This window comes from Malus domestica, chromosome 16 (genome assembly GCF_042453785.1).
Source record: "Malus domestica chromosome 16, GDT2T_hap1".
NCBI classification, from domain to species: Eukaryota; Viridiplantae; Streptophyta; class Magnoliopsida; order Rosales; family Rosaceae; genus Malus; species Malus domestica.
In genome coordinates this window covers 19,285,607-19,293,090 of record NC_091676.1, presented here as the reverse complement: position 1 = coordinate 19,293,090, position 7,484 = coordinate 19,285,607, and the positions used below count along the sequence as shown (strand labels likewise).

Here is a 7,484-nt window from a genome sequence, read left to right as displayed (position 1 = left end):
CACAAAACACAAAAACATAGTAAATAGCTCAAAAAATATAAGGAACTAACTAAGAAAAGACAAGTGAATTTTATGTAAAATATATATAAATATGAGCTTATCAAGAAACACGTGGAGCATGTTTTGGGCTATAAATTAGACCTGACAATTTCTTACATGACTCGTTAACACGACACGAAAATAATGGGTTTTGGGTCAACACGATAACTAATAGGGTTATTATCGGGTCACACGATAATAACCCATTAATAACGGGTCCTTAATAGGTATACATGAGAGTGATACGCAGGTAACCTGTTTCAACACGATAAGAAAACAATTATTTTGATGATTTTAATTTTTTAAACTACTAAAAACAAATTACTATAAAATACAATAGATATAATGAATATGTATATATTGTTTATTAATTATTATTCTATATAAATTTTAAAATTTAAGTTTATTTATTTATTTATTTTTATAGTATATTATAGGCAAAGATTGAGATTAAAAATCATAAAACACATTAAAAATAAAAATATCAAGTAATTTAAAAATACCAAACACATAAAAAAATTTATAATAATTAATTTACATGTGCGAAAAATATGAAAGAATATGCAAACACTAGTAGTTGCATCCTCTACGCTTTGAGATTGGGTATATGATCGTTTGAATTTTTAAAACCATACAAACTCGCATGAATAGTATTTTTAAGGGAGTTCAAAATAAAGAAAAATTATAATCATTAATGTATAAGTCTGAAAGATGTGAAAGCATAATAAACGTTTATAATTGCATCCTCAACGCTTAGACGATGGTTACATGGTCGTTTAAATTTTTAAAACCCTTCAAATCTCATGAACAATGTTTTTTATTTGAGTGCAAAATTAATAATAATTATTGTAGATGTGTGAAAAATGTAATCACGCGTAATGAAAAGCTTTACAACTTTCATAAAGGGGTCCACTCCGAAATTTAGTATATATATATATATACTAATTTAGTATTATGTTTTACATTTTTTTGGGTCAAATTATGTTTTTTATTTTCATTTTTATTGATTTAAAATATATTTTTCTTAACAGGTAATGGGACGGGTCATATTACCTGATAATATTAACAGATTGATTTCGGGTTAGGTCATATTACCTGATAATATTAACGGGTTGATTTCGGGTTGGGTCATATTATCCATTTACTTTAACAGGTATTACATGACACGATTCGTTAAGAAATCAGGTATGACACAAAAACGATACAAACACGAGAAACACGACACGAATGCCAGGTCTACTATAAATACTGTGTTAGGATGCCAAGTGGCATCATTTAGTTAGCCAAATGTCAATTGTTGAGTTGGATTTCTTTAGCCTGTAACCAGCTATATAAGTTGAGATATGTGCATTTGCAAAAAGGGGGAATGAATATTTGATGGTATTAGTGTTCTTGTTAGTATATCTTGCATTGATGTAAAGGTTGAAGTAGGATTCTATCATTGGTATCGAGCCAGTCTTGATCCCTCAATCCCTTCTCTTTTGCCGATTGAATAGTGCATCGATGAAAGAAGTCATGGAATCTCATAATCATCTTGCTGCAATTAACGACACTCACAGTGGGCTAATCTAACGATTTGACGCCATGGAAACTCATCAAGATTATTTTGATTCTCGATTCGAGAAACTATATTGTGATTTTGTGGACAAATGCAATATGGGTTCGCATTCGCCGTACATCAAAATGGCATCTCCTATCTCTTTTTGTGAAATCGAATCAAGTCGTTCTCAAGCTTCAATCTTTCCATGAGGAAAAGATTCGGGCCCGGGAGAAAGTAGATGAGTTATTCTCTCAGTATCGTCCAAGATACAAAAATTGGCGAAATTCAAGAAGGTTCGCAAGAAATACCACAACGACAAGCAACGCGAAGCCTCTGTACCAATTCTTGGCTTCCAATCATTGCTACCAGCAACATGGCTATTTCTTGATTCTATTTTCATTTAGGGTTCTGCATTCTTTGTATCTAATGTGCAAAAGTCGAATTGCACAAATTATGGATACGAAAAGGTTGGTTCTGTCAAAGAAAGATTCAACTCTCCTGATTTTTCTATATCTGATGGAATTGTTATAGATTTTCCAATCTGTTTCGACGTGGGTTTCATTCTTGATGCAAAACAGATGTTAATTCCAGCAGAAGTAGTAGGCGTTCACTTGGGCCACAACATGTTCGACGAATTGTCGAACTCAACAAATAATAGTGTTCTTCAGTTAGGCTATCATATGCCGATTTCAAACTTGGGAGGTACACTTATTATTGGGCATTTTACTTCCAAATTTCAGGTCGTAGATGTTTACGATTCTAAAATTCTTGTTTTTAATGTTGAATTCTTGCAAAATGGTACTACGGATCTTCGGGACAATTGGTTGCTTCAAATTTTGGTGATAAAGAAAGTGATGAATCCAAGATAATGGTTGTAGTTTTTGTGGGTTTATATCAGTTTATGAAGGCACAACCAACAATTCTTGAGAATGAATACCAAAAAGAATGGGTTGGAATATATGCCCACCATGTGTTTGTGGGAATGCAACAAACGGCCGACATGGCTTCTTTGAAGCTTGGCTTCCATGAATTCATTCATGATAAATGCGGTACTAAGTTTCTCTCCAGTTTTGAGTCAATGAATTTATGGGCAAGCTGTGAGGACTCAGGGTTCTGTGTTGATATCGATCGTTCCATGGGCTACTACTGCAAGATAATTAGATTGTTCGAAATGATGAAAACTTCTAATTTTACGGTGAATTCATTGGTTTATGAGGTTCTGTTGTAGTTTTTATGCAAGAACCTTAGATTGGATGATGTGATAAAGGTTTTAGAAGAGATGCCGCCAAATAATGTCTTTGCACTTGTATTATATGTGTTTTGTAAATTAGGGAAAGTAGATGACGCGATGAAGTTCTTGGAAGATAAGAAAATCATGGAAACTTCTGCCTGCAATGTAATGCTTCAAGGTTACTGCAGTACTGGAAAGTTTCTTATGGTGGAAGATTTACTTGTGAAAATGTCTAAAAGAAATGTGGCTGATTGTATTTCTTGGAATATTATTATTAGATGGCTTTCCGAGAGTGCAAGGATTAGGGAAGTGCTGGAATTTCTTGGTAGAAATGTGATTTCTTGTTCTCTTCCTGACTGTGACACATACTCAGCTCTAGTCGTTTGCCATTGCAAAATGAGCAACTACAGAAATGCTATGGATATATTTGACCATATTCATGCCAAAAGCTGGGTTTTGGATCATACATCTTACTGTGAGCTTGTTAAAGGCCTTTGCCTAGGGGAAATGACTCTTGAGGCTACTGAAGTGTTCTGTTACATGTCTAGTAATAGATGTTCAATCGAGCCTTCCTCATTCAATATGTTGATCTACGGTTTGTGTGAGACGGGAAAGGTTGATGAAGCAATAAGGATACAACAATTGGCCTATTATTCTGGTACTTCTTCTACTAGTACAACTTACTCAACTATTATGCTTGGATTGTCAAAATTAGACAGGGTAAAAGATCTGTGGGTAGTCCTCTCAAAAATGCTAATGAAGGGTTGGAGTCTTGATTTGGATGCATATTCCGTGCTCATACAAAGCATGAGTTTGCAGAATCGAATGAAAGAATGCTTATTGCTTTTCAATATGATGGTCGATAAGGGTATTTAAGATAAGGGTGGAGTCTCAAAATTCAGGTATATGGTTACTCGAACATTCATTTTTCTTGTATGAATGCATCTGGAGATTTTACTGAATGTAGCCAAGATGGAATATTTGGGGTTGTGCTGTTGGTTGCATATTGTACTTTCATAGTTGTAGCAGATCAGGCTTTGCGTTTGATACTCATCTCAATTGGTAAAACAAATGGGATTGTGGGAAATACTGTGTTGTGCAAACCATTGGGGTTGCCAATTGAGAGGGCAGATTCTTGTCAACCGATATGGCCGATGTTGTTAACACACAAGTTTCCAAATAATACTAGGAGCATGGTTGTTAATTTTGTGTTTACTGCAGTGATTGGTGCCTTGTTTGCTGAGAAAGAAAGGAAACAAATTCATAGGGCTTGTGTAGAGGTGGACTTTCTATGTAGGTGCTCAGTTCCTGTGAGTAGTGTCATTATGCATCTATACTCTAGGTGTGGCGATGAGCATAATGCCTTGAGGTTTTTCTTAAACCCAGATTTGTGCGAAATTACTAAACCAAATATTTCTTGGATTTCTTTGCTTGCTGGATACTTTAAGAGTAGAGGTACGAGTCAGGCTATTCCAGTGGGTATTGAGATGTACGGAGTAGTGGTGTGTATAGTTGCATTGGGTATCCTTATGCATGCTAGAAATTCTGATTGTATGGTCAATATCATTGCTCAATTTTGGAGAGGGTATAATGTAGAGTTAATGTTTTCAGCAGTGAGCTCTTGGTGGAAGCACATACTTATGGTTTCATTAGTTCAGTACATATGTTGTTGCTCGTTACAAAGGAAAAACATATCAGTCTTCGTACTACTTGTGAAAGCATATTGCTGCTGCTATATACTATTGGCTTATGTCGCTCATTGCCTCTAAATCAACCTATAGTAGTTGGATCTATTGCCAAATCATAATCAAAAGAATGCTACTGGAATTTTCAAAGCTAAACCTTGAGGACAAGGTTGATTTCTAAGGGAGGGGTAATGTTAGGATGCCAAGTGGCATCATTTAGTTAGCCAGGTGTCAATTGTTGAGTTGGATTTCTTTAGCCTATAACCAGCTATATAAGCTGAGATATGTGCAGATGCAAAAAGGGGGAATGAATATTTGATGGTATTAGTGTTCTTGTTAGTATATCTTGCATTTGAGTAAAGGTTGAAGTGGGGTTCTATCATACTAAGATTACATCACCCCCTTTCCTTGCTATAGATAGATAAAGAAGCCTACTGAGGAGTTGAGCTTGTGACTGCGGCATCGTGTTTTAGGGTTCATTCCTTTTTTTATACAAAGAAATCACGGTCGAGATCAAAACTCACAGAAAAGACTTTTAGTTTCTCTCAATCTCTCTCTGGTCTCTACCGTGTTCTTTGTATAAAGAGATGTACTGGATCTGTCTCCATATATTTTCATTGGTATTATATTAATTGGTCTTTGTGTTTCTTTGTGAAAAGATCTATTCCTTATGATTTGATGGGAATTCTTTTAGGGGGTGTTTGTTTGGCCACCTTAAGTTTCACTGGACTGGACTACTTAGGTAGGATTATTATTCTATGTTTGGTGCAAGCCGGGATTAAGTTTAATGAGATTTAGCTGGGCTTAGCGAGAACTTGCCTTCCCACTGCCTTCCTCCCCACCTCCCTCTCGTCTGTCCAGAAGATCTCAAAGTCTGCAAGAAACGATTCAAATGAATCTAAAAGTCCAAGTCTGCAAGACTTGATTTGCAGGTATTTTCCCTTTTTCTGGGTTTTCGAATCGATTTTTTTGGGATTTGATTTTTCTAGGTTTTTTAATCGATTTTTCTGGGTTCTCGAATCGTTTTTTCTGGGATTCGATTTTCCTTCCGAGTGGAATTCCTAATTGTGTTTTTGAATTGTGAACAGGATAAAGGGTTCTGGGTTGGGCACTTTGCGTTTTCTCTCGAAGGATTACAACTACGGAAGGTTTCAAAATATTTGATGGAAGGTTGAGAAGGAATTTTTCTTTGAAATACCAAATTGAAGGATTTGATTTTTCTGGGATATTACAGCTTTTTAGCAATTTGGAGTGGTTGATCAAATTGAATGATTTCAGTAGTTATGCTTTTTATGGGATAGCAAATTGAAGGATTTCATTTAGTTTTGATTTTTCTGGAATTTGGTAATTGTGCAGAAACTTTCGATGTTGGGGTTCATCTTTGTTTATACCATATTTAGAGTCTCGTATTTAAATCTCGTACAAATACTCGAGAGACTTAAATGTAATTATGTTATAAAGGAAGGGGCAAATATGTAATAAGTGAGAAGTCCTTATTCTATAAAAGGACTCCTCACCTTCACAATTAGAGGAGACCGATTCCTAGGCCCTCTCACCCCCTCTCAAAGCTCTCACTCTCAAAGCTTTCTCTCCCTCAAATAAATACATAATCAGTGTGGACGTAGCCCAAACCTTGGGGTGAACCACGATACATCTTGTGTTATTTACCTTTCATGTAGATTCACGTTTGGATTTACGTTGTTCCAAGACCTCTAGTTTTGTGCATAAACATTTGGTGCCGTCTGTGGGAATCGACACAAAAAGTTATGTCGGTTCTTTTTCATTTTTTCTTCTCACCACCGTGAGATCTCACCACACTCCACCGTGAATATGCAGAAACCAAGAACCCAAATCTTTTCCAGAAAACCCCCCACAAACAAGCCACCATGTTATCTCCTCGCGTTTTCTCTCTTTATTTTCTATATCCTCAGAGAGAGATCTGATAAAGAGTGTTTTGTGGTGTAAGGATACAAATCGAACGGTGCAGATCAACCCCAACCTTCTTCACCTCTGTGTGTTTCTGAAGCACCAGATCGCGGGGCTCCGCTTTTAAGAAGCAGCAAAGCTTCGTCCGAGAAGCTTAAGAAGCAGCAAAGCTTCATCCCAGAGTCGCTGGTCAACCTAGCCGGATTGCGGGGCATCGATCTCGTTCGGATCGACACTGAGCACTCGTTGGCAGATCAGAGGGCGTTCGAACATGACGAAAAGGATGAATAGGTCAGGCCATGGACCGGGTCTGAACTATCGGGTCATAGATCGGGTCAACAACGCCCGCCTAGAGAAAGCTCTGCCGGTCTGCGAGGACCTGTTTGAGGACATGATCGATCAGCTCAATGACTCGCCGACCTTCGCCAACAACACTACAAGAAACTTCAATCTCAGCCATCCAGTGATCAGATCGTGTGGCCACAAACATAGTGGTTTTCCATTGGAAACATCCTTGGTTTTCTTTAAAACTTGGGGCGGATGCTTCTTGGAAATAGCCAAAGATTAGGAGGAACGCTTCCTGAAAAGCAAGATTTGCCACTTCTACTTTTGGTTCAACCTCCGTTTCAGCTTTCTGTACAGTATCACTAGCAGCGGTAGGCTTTGGAGTTGGTTCTGCAGGTGTAGGAAGATTCTTACTAACAGTTACTGGCAGAGAAGCTTTCCCGATTTGGTTCATGGTGCTCATCGCCTCTGCCTTACTAATCTGCTACACCATGCTCCAGAAGGTCTCTCGTAGTTTCGCTCTCGCTATTCAACAGCTCGATACTGAGCCCCGCAACGCTGTCTGTCTATTTTACCTGGTTCTTCGAGCTCTAGACACTTGTAAACACGGGAATTCCCACGATGAATGAGACAAGAACACGTGTACAAAAATAATATTTGTATTAATGATTTGGGGTTACAATCTCTTCTACAAATTTAGCCTCTGATTCTATCTTTGAAACGTGTAGATGTAGTGTTGTTGATCCAAGGGCCGTCGAGGCTTGATCTTGGATGAACA

General features: G+C 37.3%; 1 long non-coding RNA gene across 1 annotated transcript; it reads left to right on the top strand.

The window, feature by feature from the left end:
* Positions 1 to 1,342: 1,342 nt before the first annotated feature.
* LOC114822135 (uncharacterized) lies at positions 1,343 to 6,983 on the top strand. Its single transcript, XR_003770275.2, has 2 exons — positions 1,343 to 5,427; positions 5,584 to 6,983. It is a non-coding gene; the product is annotated as an uncharacterized lncRNA (long non-coding RNA).
* The last annotated feature ends 501 nt before the right edge of the window (positions 6,984 to 7,484 follow it).